Genomic DNA, 16,938 nt, shown 5'->3' on the forward strand with positions numbered 1-16,938 from the left:
ATGTAACTACCCCCTGCAGGGCCCAGGTGCAGGCCATGCAACCGGTCCCCTTCCAATAGTGAGTTTCGAGGCAGATTCACTCTAGCGCGAACCATGTTAAACTGTAGCCTGGAGTGGAGCTTACAAAAAATATGACAGCACCATATGTCGTTTATTTTGATGGACTATGGTGGCTTGGCAATTTTATGACCATAAACATTTAATTAAAACATCTGTTTTTCAGTAAATATGCATTGATCACTTCCATTCCTCCCTTTTAGTATATTTGAAGCAAATTTGTTCAGATCAGTCTCACATCTTATATTATATTATACATATATTTTTACCACTTGCTCTTCATAATTATGGCCACAAGTAGTCTATGGGTCTCCAGTGAATGGCCTAACACTAGCCATATTCTGGTAGATCTGCTCAGTTGGCAGGGTCAGATTTTTGCCTGTGGAGCAACCTGAACTGATCAATCAGATTCCAAACCAATGACAAGATCACATGAGGGGACTGTGCAGACCTGTCAGAAGAGAGGCCGCTCCTACTGTATCTATGGGTGCTTTCTACACTTCCCAGACCTCCCCCCAAACGTGGCCACAAACAATGGAAGTGAAAAGGTACTCTCGACAGGGAAGGGTTGCGGCCTCTGAATGAGCTTAAGACTGGGGTAGGTGGTGTGGGGGCCCTTGAGAAGGAAGTCCCGATGGGCCCCGGACCCACTAGTCTGAACATGAAAGTATACTGTACATCTATTCCCCAGTGGATCTTGCAGCTTAAGGTTCCTATGGCAAAATCACTAGGTTTTATCAGGAGCCATTAAACCTTTCTGTATGTTTTTTGGAGCATTGTGGGAAATTAACACTCACACAGGGAGAACATTTAAACTCCATTCAGGCATCCTTCTAATCATATGTCAGCAGCACTCTGATATAGTCAAAATGTAATTTATTTGTGAAACAGGTAAAGCAACGTTTCGCGCTTAACCAGCCCTTTATCAAGCTTAACCACAGTGTAACTTAAAATCCTTTAAAAAGCTCATTAGGGAGAGGGGAAAAATCCAAACCTCCCAATAAGTGACTCATCGCATTAACCCTTTTGGTATACATAATAAATACATAGTGATAAATATATGTAAAAAATGTGTAAGAAATGTCTCTCGACTGAAACAGTGTCCATAAAAATCCATATTTTGGGAAACGTCTTTTGCTTAAAAGTTGTATAACCCAACATATATTAAAAACTTTTACTCACAATTTGTGTGCTCTATTCCTGGGCAGAAATGCTTATGTATTGTAGAACACAGCCATTCACAGGGTATCAGCTGCATTGATCTAAAAACAAAAAAGCATCAAGAATGTTACACTTAGCACAAAAACAGGTCAACCATATTTACTTAAATGAACAGCATTGGTGTATATTCCCGGTTCAAACCACCAGGGCCCAGCGTACCTAATTTGTGTATCCACTTCATCTCTAACTTTTTTAACTGCATATTCCGGTCACCTCCACGTCTCGAGGGTTCTACGCTGTGTATCACTTGATATCGTAGCTGACTCACTGTATGTCTAGCTTCTGCAAAGTGTGCTGGAATTGAAAGATGTTCATAACCACAGCAAATATTAGATTTATGCTGGTCCTTGACCTTTTGTGTAGTTTCTCCCACATATGCTAAGCCACAAGGACATTTGATTAAATAAACTACAAAGGTTGAATTACATGTAAAAAAAATGTTTATATTGATCGTTCGTCCTGTCTGTGGGTGTGTAAATTGGGAAGCCTTAGTAATGTTATTGCAGCTGGCACAGTTCAAACAGGGGTACGTTCCCATTTTGGGTGTCTCCAAGAATTTTTGTACTAGTTTTGTTGGGGTCCCCACATCTGCTTTTATAAGGGTGTCCCGAAAATGTTTCCTTCTTTTGTATGCTATTAGCAGGGGTTCAGAAAAAGCCTTTACGTGTGATGCAAAAGTTTGTAAAATGTGCCAATGTTTATTAATAATTCTCTTAACATTGTTGCTTGCAGTAGTATATTTACTGACAAATGCCTTGAGGACTCCTTTTTTGTCCTTTGTACTCTTAGCTGATTTTGAGGGATATTTTCTACCTCATTTCTTATAGTTGTTAGAAGGTCTTTCGGGTATCCTATAATAGCAAACCTCTGTTGCATTTCATTCAATCTCTGACATTCTCTTTGTTGCTCTGTGACTATTCGTCTCACTCGCATAAATTATGATTTGGGCAAATTATTTTTAAGTGATGTTGAATGAAAACTGGTAAAGTGCAATAAATTATTGCGTTCTGTTTCTTTTTTTATATAAATCAGTTTTCAACGGAGTACCCTCCTTTTGAATGGTTACATCTAAGAAATTAACTGTTACCAAATCATGTACCATAGTAAATCGCAGTGTGGGGACCACAGAATTTAAATGTGAAACCAAAATTAGCAGACTATCCACTGATATATAAACTCCTTGCAGGCAGTGCTCTGGCTGGAATCAGATCTGCAGCCCCATCAATCCAAGGCAGCAATGCTACCCACTGTACCTTGCTGCCCAAACATATCTTTTTAGTTATGGGAGGATGTTGGGAACTAAAGTTAAGCATCAGCTATAATGTAACATTAACAGCCTTATTGCTATGGGCTTGAATTCATTCTTACATGGAGCTGCACTTTTTGAAAGGATTAATGGTTGCATTATTGGCAGCACATAGCCAAATAAATGGCTATGTTAGGCTAGTAACCGTAGGGCAAAATAAACAGAGGGAGAGACAGGGCAGTCCTATAATCAACAAATATTCTCTAGGTCGTGGTTCCTGTTACTGCAGTAGCCTGTGCTTTTATTACTTTTTACTTCCTCATCTGTTTGGATAATTATTGGTTCCTTGATAACTGGTTATCCACTTATGAAGAAGGACTTTGATGCCATTATTTTAAGCATTCTCCCTTGCTTCTTTTTTTATGTACACCAACAGTATCTCAACACATTTCTGCACATTCACTGCAGAATGTTTTCCCCTTGCTTTTAACACTTGATGCTTTAGTTTAATGTTGTATAAGGTGCCACTGGAATTGTGGAAAATGTTATTAATTGTATGATCACATTGCTTTCTTTCTTCTTTTTTTTACAAATCCCCCATTAAATAAATAGTAAAAAATAATTTTATATTATTTTATATTAATTTTTTATTAGTTGCACAGGCAACTAAAGCTGTCCATGCATGGCTTTTGTCTAGGCCACTCTTGACCAAGTCAGTAGCTTAGTGGTTGTCAGACTGTTTTAGTTAAAGCTCCACTTAAAAGTCCAGCCTTTGACTAAGGTCCAACCTTCACTCAGGGCCCCACTACTCTCTTTAAATGGGCACAGGGATTCAGGGGATCAGCAGTAGCGATTTTGAATCTTATTCAAGTGAATCCAGTGATGCCAAAACTTTTAATCCAGTAGAGTCGGTTGTTGGCCTGCTTTTGTTATACCCTAGCACAGTGGTCCCCAACCAGTAGCTCGTGAGCAACATGTTGCTCTCCAACCCCTTGGATGTTGCTCTCAGTGGCCTCAAAGCAGGTGCTTATTTTTGAATTCAAGACTTGGAGGCAAGTTTTGGTTGTATAAAAAACAGGTGCACTGTCAAACAAAGCCTCAATGTAGGTTGACAATCCACATAAGGGCTACTAAATGGCCAATCAGAGCCCTTATTTGGCACCCCAAGAACATTTTTCATGCTAGTGTTGCTCCCCAACTCCTTTTACTTCTGAATGTTGCTCACGGGTTCAAAAGGTTGGGGATCCCTGCCCTAGCATATAACATTCTTGTACTCAGAGCAAAAAGACTATTAGATCGACACATGGAATGCAGTCTGGCCAGAAGTGAGTACACAAAATCCTTTGTGCACATTGTATTCATTCCTAATATGTTTAATTTTTATGCTTTCTTCCATTATACTACCTCACTTTTCATCATTCCTGTTCATTTTGCACCAATCCTTTTCTACCTTACAATCGCATTCTGAGCATTTTTTATCTGGTGCAGTATGAGATGAGGTTTAGACTATTCCTTAGACTAAGAGGAAATAGCAGAGTGAAGGCCTCTGCAAGTCAACATGGTCCTGTCTGCTGTATCCTGACCAAGCAAAAACACCTGGCCCAGTGACTATGTGACACAAAGCCGACACGCATGCAGTGCTGGAGTTCAAGATGCTCTCCCATAGGCCCTCCCCACAGGTTGCACATGACCCCCCACTTGCACCCCCAACTTCCCCCACTCACTCCCCCCAACCTTCCCCTACTCATACCCCCTATGCCCCCAAAAACCCTGTATATGGATTGGTGAGCATAAACGCTCTATTACTAATTATGATCCTTCTAATATCAAAACACACACTCCTGTAGGTAAACATTCCTTACACCAACCTGCTTCTTCAGTGCCCATTGTGATTTTTTTCCACTGGGGACTGGGTGGGCTGAAGACTGATGTCAAAATCTCCCATCCAGTCCCCAATTTTTGTCACAAGTCCAGGTCTGCACACCTGCAAATCAGAAGCTTTATATTGCAATAACCTAGACTAATGCAGTTATCTCACAGCTTGAATGTCCTGTCTAGCAGCACCTTTCTAAATAGAGGATAGGCAAACAATTTCTATCACAACAAGGCCATTAGAAATAATGGAGCCCTTCCACACTGTTTTTCTGCAGCTATTATCCCACTGTGCACCTGGGCCACCAAGGTTGAGGGACCTGACAATTATTTAGAACAGAGCCACAAATAAAGCTTACCAATAGTACAGTTCTGACCACACCCCATTATACATTATACCCAATTTCTCTAGATACACCACTACCCCTGTTCCCACTGCAATCCACACCCCGTTTTCAGTCCAGTCTGTCCAGGGATCCTGCAAAATCAATGAAATTGAGTAAAGCCAAGTCACAACATGCTTACTATATGCTTTATATTTAGGGGTGCTGGGTGTGGAGGGGCAGCATTTGAACAGCTATCTCAGGTGGTGAAAAGCCCAGAAAAGCCCCTATATATATTTATTAATGCCTTATAAAGTTAGCATAATGATGTATATACATATTTATTTATTACTTTGCTACAATTACAGCTATGGTCAGTGTCTCATTTCACTCTCTTTAACAGTCAGTGTTGGACTGGCCCATCGGGATACCAGGAAAACTCCCGGGGGGCCCAGGTGTCAGTGAGCCCTCATGCTGCTAAACATTTGGCATTTTTTATGGCCGTTCCCTATTTCTATGAGAATAAAGAGGCTAAATAGATGGAATAATAGATTATAGTATTATAGTCTATAATTAAAAAAAACTAGAAGAATAGAGGTTGAGTGACGGAAGGAAGAATAATAATACTGAGAGTAGGCTCCTGGCTCCTTTTTGGGTGGGCCCCTGGTGTCCCAGTCAGACACTGCTAACAGTAGGGTTAACTATGCTTACTGAGTACATATGGGCAGACATAAAATATATATAAAAAAGGCACTGGTATATGTAGTGAAATATAATATATACAGTACAAATGATTGGCTCAACAAGAATCCATGATATCCATGAAGCATCTATATTCATAAATGTGCTCTGGTGTCCTTTGCTGTGATATCATTATTTCTGCTTTTTAAGATCAAATATTCTTTCCAAAGCAGGAAGAACTAGATAAGCATACTGTCTTTCACACAAGGGGGCAAATTCACTAAGCGCCGAAGCGCCTAACGCTAGCGAGAATTCGCTAGCGTTGGGCATTTTCGTTACTTCGCAAATTCACTAATGGACGCTGGCGTAACTTCGCTAGTGTTACTTCGCATCCTTACGCCTGGTGAATTCTGAACGCTACCTTTTACGCTAGACTTCCTTCGCCACCTCAGACCAGGCGAAGCGCAATAGAATAGATCGGGATTGCTTCAAAAAAAGATTAAAAATTTTTTCTAAGTCCCAAAAAACGCTGGCGTTTTTACTTTACTATGGTTGATAGGCTGAAAACGATCGAAAAAAGTTTTGGGGCTCCCCTCCTTCCCCCCTACATTTCCTAACTCATGGCAACTTAACTACACAGTGGGCACATGTAAAAAAATAAAAATTTTATTTGATGTTTTGAAGGTTTCCCAGGCTTGTGTAGTGCTAATACGAATACTTCGCAACCTTATGCTACCCCTGATCGCAACTTCGGATTTTAGTGAATTTCCGTAGCACTGGCAAAAAATCGCCTGGCGAAGTGCGGCGAAGCGCGGCAAAGCGGACGCCAGCGCAACTACGATTTTTAGTAAATGTCCCACAAGGAGTTTGGGCAACTGACCTAAAATATATCCCTACAGTGCTATTATGTAAAACCTATGCAAAATCCTTTTTATAACAGAAACGATTCACTTGCCTCATGTTACACACATGGAATTCACTCAGAACCGAAACTAGGAGGTTTTACCTCACTCAAGGTATGAAGGGAGGAGGCATGAAAATGAATTATTTATCTCCCTGTGGCAAACTAGATTCACAGGTTTCTTAGAACAGATACAGCCTAAAGATTCAAGGCCATCAATCCAAACTTGCAGACAGCCTAGTGTCAGTACAAGAAAGCAAAAATGGCTTAAAGATTAATGGGCTACCCTTGGAGGTCGAACCTTTAGGCAGGGCGTACATTGCTCAGAAGAAGATTATAGATATATAAAAAACAAATATATATATATATATATATACTGTATATATGACAGCAAAACTTTTTTCAATACATATCTTACCATTATTACATTTTAAGCTGAGCTTTCAGGAATATCATTAAGAGAGTATAGGCATTCATCCCATATATTGCCCTAACTGGAATTCAGTCCCCCTTGCCCAGTTCCAGCCCCCTACATGCAACGGCATTCAGCCCCATAATTCAGGACCATGAGATTAGTGTGTGAAGGGCTAAAAGGAAACAAAAAGTGACTCCCCTGTGCAATAAATGTAGTGGAAGCCTTTTTATAACAGAAGTTATTCATGTGCCTTATGAAACACACATAGCAGTCTGTCACATCTGAAAATGACAGGTTTTGAACTCTCACTGAGGGAATCATGGGAGAGCCTATATTTAACTGCTTAAGAAATCAGTAATACCTATGATCAGTTTGGTTGTTCAGGTAGGGGATATGTTATCCATAAACCCGTTATCCAGAAAACTCAAAATTACAGGATGACCATCTCCCGCAGACTCCATTTTAATGAAATAATTCAAACTTCTAAAAAAAATGTTCTCTTTCTCTGTACTTATAAATAAGAACCTTGTACTTAATCTCAACTAAGATATTGGAGTCAAAACAAACCTATTGGTATTAATTAATGTTTGTATGATTTTAAGCAGATTTAAGGAATGGTGATCTGAATTATGGAAACCCAGGTCCCAAGCATTCTAGTTAACAAACCTTTACCTGTACAGGTATGAGTCCATTATCCAGAAACCCGTTATCCAGAAAGCTTGGAATTACGGAAAGGCCGCCTTCCATAGAATCTATAAATCAAATAAACCACATTTTTCAATATCATTTCCCTTTTCTCTGTAATAATAAAACAGTACCTTGTACTCAATCCAAACTAAGATATAATTAAACCTTATTGGAAGAAAAACCAGTCTATTGGGTGTATTTAATGTTTACACGATTGTCTAGTAGACATAAGCTATGAACATCAAAATTACAGAAGGATCTGTTATCTGGAAAACCCCAGGTCCCAAGCATTCTGGATAACAGGTCCCATATCTATACTATTTTTTCTCTGTGATTTTTTATAGACAGGCAGTCAGTTCTGTCCTCTATGGGCCTATGAATGGGCTTTTGAAAGAAAGAAAAACTTGGGCTACTTTTAGGCCCCAAACCCAGTATGAGTTAAGATACTCACTCATGGTTTCCTTAAAGGTTGTTTGTGTCAAAAATATCATGAAATTTTAAAAGGCCCCTGTGTGTGTTTAGGGAAGGTCTGTCCTTGATGGGATATTTTCCTGAGCAAATGGAAGAGGCTAAATCAGCTACTACTAATTTAACAAAGACCTAAAGTACATTGGCAATTTTGGTCCAAGTACATTTAAGCAACAGACTATTCAAAAGTAGTAAAAGATATGACAGATTGTGAGAATTTTTTACTGTAAGAATTGTGGGCGTCTGTTTATGAGTCTTCTTCTCTGAGATAACTGGAGAGTGGAGCTAATAAACTAACGAAGTGATAAGCTTCTCTAGTGCCTTTACCCAGAGAGCAACAAATCAGATCTATGCTTTCATTTTTAATTTGTGGTAGACTGATTGTAATAATTGGTGATTGGTTGATATGAACAACTGCATTGGTGTTATGCACTTATGTAAGTAAACTAGCCCCAGGGTGACTATACTGCAAGGAAAGGGTTACCTAGGTGTACCCTTGCAGTTTAACTAGAGGGTTATTGATATATACTGTAAATATATGCATTATATGATTTAATAGACATTAAAAACAGTTTTACATGCTGTGTAGAGTTTAGCCTTAATTATGGAAAGTACATCGAACAATAACAGTAACTGATATGTAATTTGATATTCTGGTATAGACCCCTGAGACTTCATTCTGATTCTTGCTCATCATTTCGAAGCCCGCTGTTGTTTGCTTTGTATCTGCTCACAGCACCACTTTTCTTATTTGCAATTAAAAATCAGTGTATAATTATGAGAAGGACGTTGGTTCCCTGGGTACCCAGTAGACACAAAGGGAAAGTGCTGAGGAGCTGTGTCAGAATTTACAAGATGTTGCATCATGTTAATAAATCACTCTTTAACTGTCTCTGTTTTCCATATAGGATCACAGAGGAGGCCGGTTTTCAGAATGTGTATTTATAGCTGTCATTTATATCAGTGTAAATATTTGGAGAAAACCCCTGTGAAATATTATTTGTACATATTTACCATATACTGCCATTTCAGCAATTGTTGAAATGTTGAAGGTTATGTTGAAGACTGTAGGTTAGCCTAAATGTTGGCATATGGGTGCTTTTATCAGTTGCTCAGTTCTCTAGTGGGTTAGACTGAATGTTGATGTTTCTTTCCATGTTTCATGGGTAAAACATAAATACAGTATTAGCAACCCTCAGCCTCTGATTTAAACTAAAAATGATACTGCTATTGTATTATTACCCTCTTTTGTTGTTTTCTGCCATAGTAAAATGCTAGATTTTATATATCTAGATTGTTAATTATTTCAAACATTTTAAACAGTAACACCATTATTAATGCGCCTTTTTAGGAGGACAGTGGCTGAGGAATCACTAACATAAACAATAAATGGCTTCTGTAGTTTGCAGAAAACAGAAACAGTCACAAGTACATATATGGAACTTGTTATACAGAATGCTATGGACATGGGGTTTTCTGGATAAAGGGTTTACAAGCATTGAATAAGCCCAATAGGATTTTACTGCTAATGTGTACTAATTATATTTTAGTAGGAATCAGTAGGAACAGCGGTACTGTTTCAGTATTACAGAAAAAAACTAACTGAAAAAATGAAATTATTTGCTTATAATGGAGTTTATGGGGAATGGCCTTCCTGTAATCAGAGCTTGCTGGCTTATAGGTTTTAAGATAACAGATCATATATCTGTACCAAGAAATGAATTTGCTCTGACAAGTAGGGATGTAGCGAACGTCGGAAAAAAAGTTCGCGAACATATTCGCGAACTTGCGCAAAAACGCGAGCGGTTCGCGAACGGTTCGCGAACCCCATAGACTTCAATGGGAAGGCGAACTTTAACATCTAAAAAAAAAATTTCTGGCCAGAAAAATGATTTTAAAGTTGTTTAAAGGGTGCAACGACCTGGACAGTGGCATGCCAGAGGGGGATCAAGGGCAAAAATGTATCTGAAAAATCTGCCTGTGTGTGCTTGGAAGAGATAGTGTAGGGGGAGAGCTGTTAGTGATTTCAGGGACAGATGATAGTAAGTTTGCTGGCTAGTAATCTGCTTGATACTGCTCTGTATTGGAGGGACAGAAGTCTGCAGGGATTTGAGGGACATTTTAGCTTAGGTAGCTTTGCTGGCTAGTAATCTACTGTTCTCTTTAAACAACTGCCATACGTTGACCTTGTAGGCATTGTTTGCCCAGTTTTTTTGGACGCAGCCACTGAAGCACAGTTGCCAGAAAAAATATGCCATATAAATGCTGAAAATAGTCATTTTTCGCCATACGTTGACCTTGTAGACATTGTTTGCCCAGTTTTTTTGGTTGCAGCCACTGAAGCACAGTTGCCAGAAAAAATATGCCATATAAATGCTGAAAATAGTCATTTTTTGCCATATACGTTGAGTCAACGTATGGCAAAAAATGACTATTTTCAGCATTTATATGGCATATTTTTTCTGGCCTCTGTGCTTCAGTGGCTGCGGCCAAAAAAACTGGGCAAACAATGCCTACAAGGTCAACGTATACACTACTACAGCGGTGGATACGGATTACGTAAAATATATTATGGCTGCTTGAAAAAAGTCACTCCGGTGTTTTTTCTGGAGACGGTAATATTATGGATATTTAGACAGAATGTGAACAAGGTCACACAGCTAGATGGCGGGTTGAAGAAAACAGTGTGCAAATAATGCCTACAGGGCAAATAATGCCTAAAAGGTCAACTTATACACTACTACAGCGGTAGTAAAATAAAAAAAAGTAAAATAAAAAAAAAATGAATATTAAAAAAAAAAAATTAAAGTTGGTGCTGCTGAACTACTAGGAGCAGCAGATTAGCACACCAGTCCCACTCCCCAACACTGCTAGACTAATAGCACTGGGCTGTTATAGTAGTAGTAGTAGTAGTAGTAAAACAACAAAAAAATAAATAAAAGCAGTCCTTACAAGGACTACTGTTATTGCAGCAGTCAGCAGATGAGATCAGAAGCAGGACAGCTGCCCACTGCAGCTACATACAGAGCACTGCAGTAGAAGGTAGATTACTAGCCAGCAAAGCTACCTAAGCTAAAATGTCCCTCAAACCCCTGCAGACTTCTGTCCCTCCAATAACAGAGCAGTATCAAAACGATTACTAGCCAGCAAACTTTCAACTGTCCCTGAAATCACTAACAGGCAGCAGCTCTCTCCCTACACTATCTCTTCAGCACACACAGGCAGAGTGAAAAAACGCTGCAGGGCTTCGGTTTTTATAGGGAAGGGGAGTGGTCCAGGGGAGAGCTTCCTGATTGGCTGCCATGTACCTGCTGGTCTGGGGTGAGAGGGCAAAAAAAAGCGCCAACAATGGCGAACCCAAAATGGCGAACGTCGCGCGACGTTCGCGAACTTCCGGCGAGCGCGAACACCCGATGTTCGCGCGAACAAGTTCGCCGGCGAACAGTTCGCGACATCTCTACTGACAAGCAGAACAAGTTACAATAACCCTTAAAACCTACCACCACCCCCCAGCCAAGTGTCCTTAGCTCACTCACCCAACCACTTGCAGCAGGCAACAAGGGCAGTGGCTTAACAATTTGAAGATGGGCCCCTTTATTCCTGGCATATGGCCAACAGCAGCAGGACAGACATCAGAGCTAAAACCATGACCGTTGGCTGTGGATAGCAGGTGGAAAAGGTTGAGATGGTGCTTGTATTAGCAATGGTGATAATAGCCTCTAGACAGTGTGTGATAGACAATATATTTGGGTCAGATTTTCCCTAAAGTAAAAACAGAATTAGGTTGTTGAAAAGCAAAGTTTGTACCTTCAGCAGCAAAAGAGAGAATGCCCACTAAGAAAGGACTGTGGCATAGTATATTACATTATTACAAGTGAAGGTTGCAGGGATTTGTTTGTGGCTATTGATCAATGACAACAAAGGACCATAGGTTGGAACTGCTTTCGTTTGTAAAAACTGAGCCCACCAAAGTTTGCTTTTCCTATTCATAATCAACACTAAAGGCAGCCTGGTGTCTGGCTATTACAGATGTTGTTAATAAACTTGCCCAGAGTCAACATGACTCCAGGCATACAATAAATGCAAATAAAGTGAGGAGAAATGGCTTTGTCTAATGTTCGTTAAATAAATGCACTGCCTGTCCCGCACCTGTCATCTGCTCTTTACTGCTTTGCTTAGTTTCAGCTCCTTGGCTGGTTGTCAACCTATTTTATATAGGGGTGCTGCAAGAGAAAACCAGTGTTATTAAACAAGGAAAAGGTTCACCTCCCTATGACAATAATTTATTATTTGTTCTTTATTGAAGAATATACAGTTTTCTCCATGCCTGTTAGCAGGTTGCTGTTTCAATCTTGGCCCGGATTTGTGGGAAGGCCACAAAGGCTTAGGACAGTAAGGTTTTAGGTCTACCATCCAGCTGCATCCACATTAGGTATGAAGCACTGGGGAAATGCAGGAGATTTGATCGTTTTTTAAATTTCCAAAGAACCAATCTTCAGTGTTCTGTACCTGAAGAAGGACATTTGCATATATATACGTCAAGAGGAATGTGGTGGGGCAACTGCAGCAGTGGGACTAGGGGCACCCGATGAGTAAATCAAACATTGTTTTAATCACAACATAAAATCTCAAGCCTACTCCCTACTCCCTGCACCCATCATTCATATACTACCAGCAGCACCAGCCACATTGAATATCAGTTCTCTGGTGTCCTGATTGTAGTAGCTACATTATACGTCTGCAATTACCATTTACCATAACAGGAAGCAATGTGGTATAAGTCACTGTATTTTTCCATAAAAAAAAACTGGGATGACAAAGTACCATGTGCCCCTTTCTTTGTGTTTTTCACTGAACTGTTTATTATTTATAATTAGCTCTCACATGCCTGAAATCGTTGTTTTGAGCAACGGTGCATTGAAAAGAAAGGCAATCAAAATGCTAGACAAATAATTATAAATTCGATTTGTAATTTATAATTATTTGTCTGGTGCTTTACAGGAGACCAAGACCTCTTGGAGCCATACCAGGTGTAGGTTCCTAGTCATTTAGGTGGGGCTACATTTAGGTTTGAATCATTATATTTGTATTTTTAGTCACAGTTTCCAATAGGCAGTCACTTATCATACAGCAGAACGGGCAAGTGCTGCCTATGCCACACTGAATACCAAGTGAGAATGCTGCCTTCCTTGGTTTTAAGACATAATTAAGTGCATTTCCCATTCTACTGACTGGGAAGCTGATACAGGTATGGGATCTGTTATCTGGAAACTTGTTATCCAGAAAGCTCCATATTACAGAAGGGCCTTCTCCCTATAGACTCCATTTTATCAATATAATCGAAATTTTGTAAAATGACTTCCTTTTTTTTCTGTAGTAGTAAAACAGTACCTTCTCCTTGATTCAACTAAGATATAATTAATCTTTATTGGAGGCAAAACCAGCCTATTAGGTTTATTTAATGTTTACATGATTTTATAGTAGACTTTAGGTATGAAGATCCAAATTACGGAAATATCCATTATACAGGCCCCGAGCATTCTGGATAACAGGTTCCATACATGTACAATTACAGGACCGCCATCAGAAATCACAGGGCCCCATACGACAAAATTTCCTGGGACCCCTGAGCTGCACCCACCACAAGCCCCACCTACAGGTCCGCCCTCCCCAGCCCACAGGTCCGCCCCAAACCACACAGTAAAAAAACAAAAAAAATATTGGTGGCTAGGGTTCCCACATGTTAATAAAAAATAAAGATATTGGTGGTCAGGGCCCCTCATAAAAAACTTTTGTGGCTAGGGCCCCCCAATTAAAAAATATTGGTGGCTAGGACCCCACATGAGAAAAAAAAATTGATGGCCAAAATTGGTGGCCAGGGACCCCCCCCCCAACATTATGAGAAAATTGGTGGCCTGGACCCCTTAAACGTCCATGCCTTCCCAAGTCAGCAGCTCTCAGAAAGATGGGGGCCCAGCTAATCAAGCAAGTGTGGCGTGGCCGGGCCCCCCTTACCCTCGGGGCCCCCTACAGCTCTCCCCCCTGTCCCTCCCTGATGGCTGCCCTGTGTACAAATCAAAATACCCATGTGCATTAGTCCAAGAGTGTGGGGAAAATGTGTAACCATGTATTATATGCCAATAGTCCTGTATAAAGTGTACTCCAAAATTACCCGATGCCTTACAGGGGAATGCTTAAAGGAGAACTAAACTCTACAAATGAATATGGCTAAAAATAGCATATTTTATATTCTGAACTTATTTCACCAGCGTTAAGTTTTAGCTTCTCAATAGCAGCAATGATCCAGGACTTCAAACTTGTCACAGGTGGTCGCCATCTTGGAAATTGTCAGTGACACTCACATGCTCAGTGGGCTCTGAGCAGCTGTTGAGAAGATAAGCTTAGAATTTGTCACAAAGTATCAAGCAGAAAATGAGGTTGGCCTGTAATATAAGCTGATGCTACAGGGCTGATTATTAAATCCTGATGCTAGTTGCACTGTTTTCTATGCTGCCATGTAGTGTAATGTAATTATCTGTATTATTTACTAATCAGCCTTATAATGTGACATTTAATAATCAGCCATATAGCATCAGCTTATATTACAGGCCAACTTCATTTTCTGCTTGATAATTTAATAAAATGACCCCTAAACTTGACTTCTCAACAGCTGCTCAGAGCCCACTGAGCATGTGAATGTCACAGACACTTTCCAAGATGGCGACCCCCTGTGACAAGTCCTGGATCATTGCTGCTATTAATAAGCTGAAACTTGGCTGGTGCAATAAATTCAGTATATAAAATATGGCATTTTTAGCCATATTCAATTTTAGAGTTTAGTTCTCCTTTAAGTTAATGCTTGTTTCAATGTGTATTTTAGCAATTTGCTGTTTGCTCAGCAATCCTGCAATGGACAGTGGAATTCTTCTTTAGTGTGGCATCTGTAAAAGAGGAGCTGGCCTACCTGTCATTCACCTAGAAGCATCTGGACAATTTCGTTATAGTCAAGTAAGGTGTTTGCGTAAATGTCTGTTTAATACATGAAGTGCCATCTGGCCTCCAGTCAGGTGCTGCGCCTTCACAATGGTCATTATCCTCAGACATGAATGGGTTTCATTTCAAAAACAAATTACAGCGTAAAGCCCCCTCCCGCCCAGTGCAAATGAGGGGACAACTCAAAGCAGCTGTTAAGGTCTAGTGATACAACCAGTCTCTGCTACAAACTGTGAGCTCTTTGTACAGCAAATTCTGGATCTCTTCAGTCACTGTGCGATTGATAAAAACAATTACTTCATGACCAGAAATATACTTGAAATCTATACTTGTAAATAAAGTCTTACTCCTGCAAAACTACCCTACAATTAAATAAAACCTTACTGAGACTAGACACATATTTATAAAGAAAGTTTTCTGACATATAATCCTTGGACAGTCACCTGGAAACTGACAAACATAATCGTCGAATAAAAGACATTAAATATTTGTTGCAGAACTGCTCAATGAAAAACCAAAGTCCTCTAAACATTAAAAAGTTCCAAGTCAGAGCAAAGTGTGATTAATGTATTACAGCAACATCAGACAAGCCATTAGGCCATGTAGAGGAGTTTGGCAATGTAGTGGACAGAGAAGGAAACTGTGGGTCATGGCTGAACATTTTTGGGGGAATGTAATAAAATTTCGCAATGCAAAAAGTTATGACTTTGTGCAAAAAATTTTTGCTTTGCGCAAATTAATTTTGCCTTGCACAAATTTAACATAGCTTATGCGAACCCGGAAACTGTTTAGCGACCACTTCCAACAGTGGAAGACCGTTTGCGAATTTTATCGTTTGCGCCAATGCGAAGTAAATGTAATAAAACTAACACCTTCAAGCACTTCTTAAGAGTGTGCAATTAAAATTCGCAATGAGTAATTAAAATTCGCAATGCAATAACAGTTTTAGGAATAATATTACATTGCGAGATGTGGATTTTTATTCTTATTGGTGTGAATTGTTTTGCTCTTTGCGACTTTTGTTACATTCCCCCAATCTATTATTAGTACCCGGGCCGATTGCTGGCTGCATTCCCCCACCTCCTGCACCTGCAATTAAATCTACCGATTTCCCCCTGACCTGACTGATCCACCTCTGCAGTGATGTCACTTCCACCCTCCAGTGACGCCAATTCCGATTTACGCTGGTCCCAGGTCGGCGATAGGAACTTAAACTTCAATTTTGGAAAAACAGTAAAAAAAAATAAAAAAACTGAAAGCTAATTCTAATGAACAATCTGAAAGGAACATAACTGAAAGAAGTGTTTGGAAGGTGGACACCCATTTAAATACAGTATATAGTAGAATTGTTTCTGCATCAGTTATGCTAGTTTAGTTTACATACCTGTAAGTACAGGTATGGGTTCTATTATCTTGAATGCCTTGACAACAGGGTTTATGGAATACAGTTTTTTTCCTGTAATTAGAAGCATTTTAAAATGTTTTTACTAGCCATATGAATTTCTCTACAGAGAAAAATCAAAGCCATAAGAACTGTTTATACAAATATCACACTATGGGAAATGGCAATGCTGTATTTTGCAGCTTTCAGGATAATACATTCCCAGATAATAGACACCATGCCTGTATTGTTAGAATTAGACTGGACCCTGGCAAAAGTGTAAAGTTCACTCTTTATTAGGGATAAACCGAATCCAGGATTCGGTTGGGGATTCAGTTGGAGATTCGGCCAGGATTCGGCCTTTTTCAGCAGGATTCGGAATTTGGCCGAATCCTTCTGCCCGGCCGAACCAAATCCGAATCCTTATTTACATATGCAAATTAGGGGAGGGAAATTGTGTGACTTTTTGTCACAAAACAAGGAAGTAGAAAATGTTTTCCCCTTCCGTTTTGGATTCGGTTTGGTATTCGTTCGAATCTTTTGCAAAGGATTTGGGGGTTATAGTGGATTCGGTGCATCCCTACTCTAATGTGCACTATATTATGTCCTTTAAAATTGAATGTATTCCTTCTGTTTTGTTTCTTCTTTTCCCTGGGTCCCAGCTGCAGTGCTCCCCATCACAATTCCACTAAT

The sequence above is a fragment of the Xenopus laevis genome, chromosome 7S (genome assembly GCF_017654675.1).
Source record: "Xenopus laevis strain J_2021 chromosome 7S, Xenopus_laevis_v10.1, whole genome shotgun sequence".
Lineage (NCBI taxonomy): Eukaryota > Metazoa > Chordata > Amphibia > Anura > Pipidae > Xenopus > Xenopus laevis.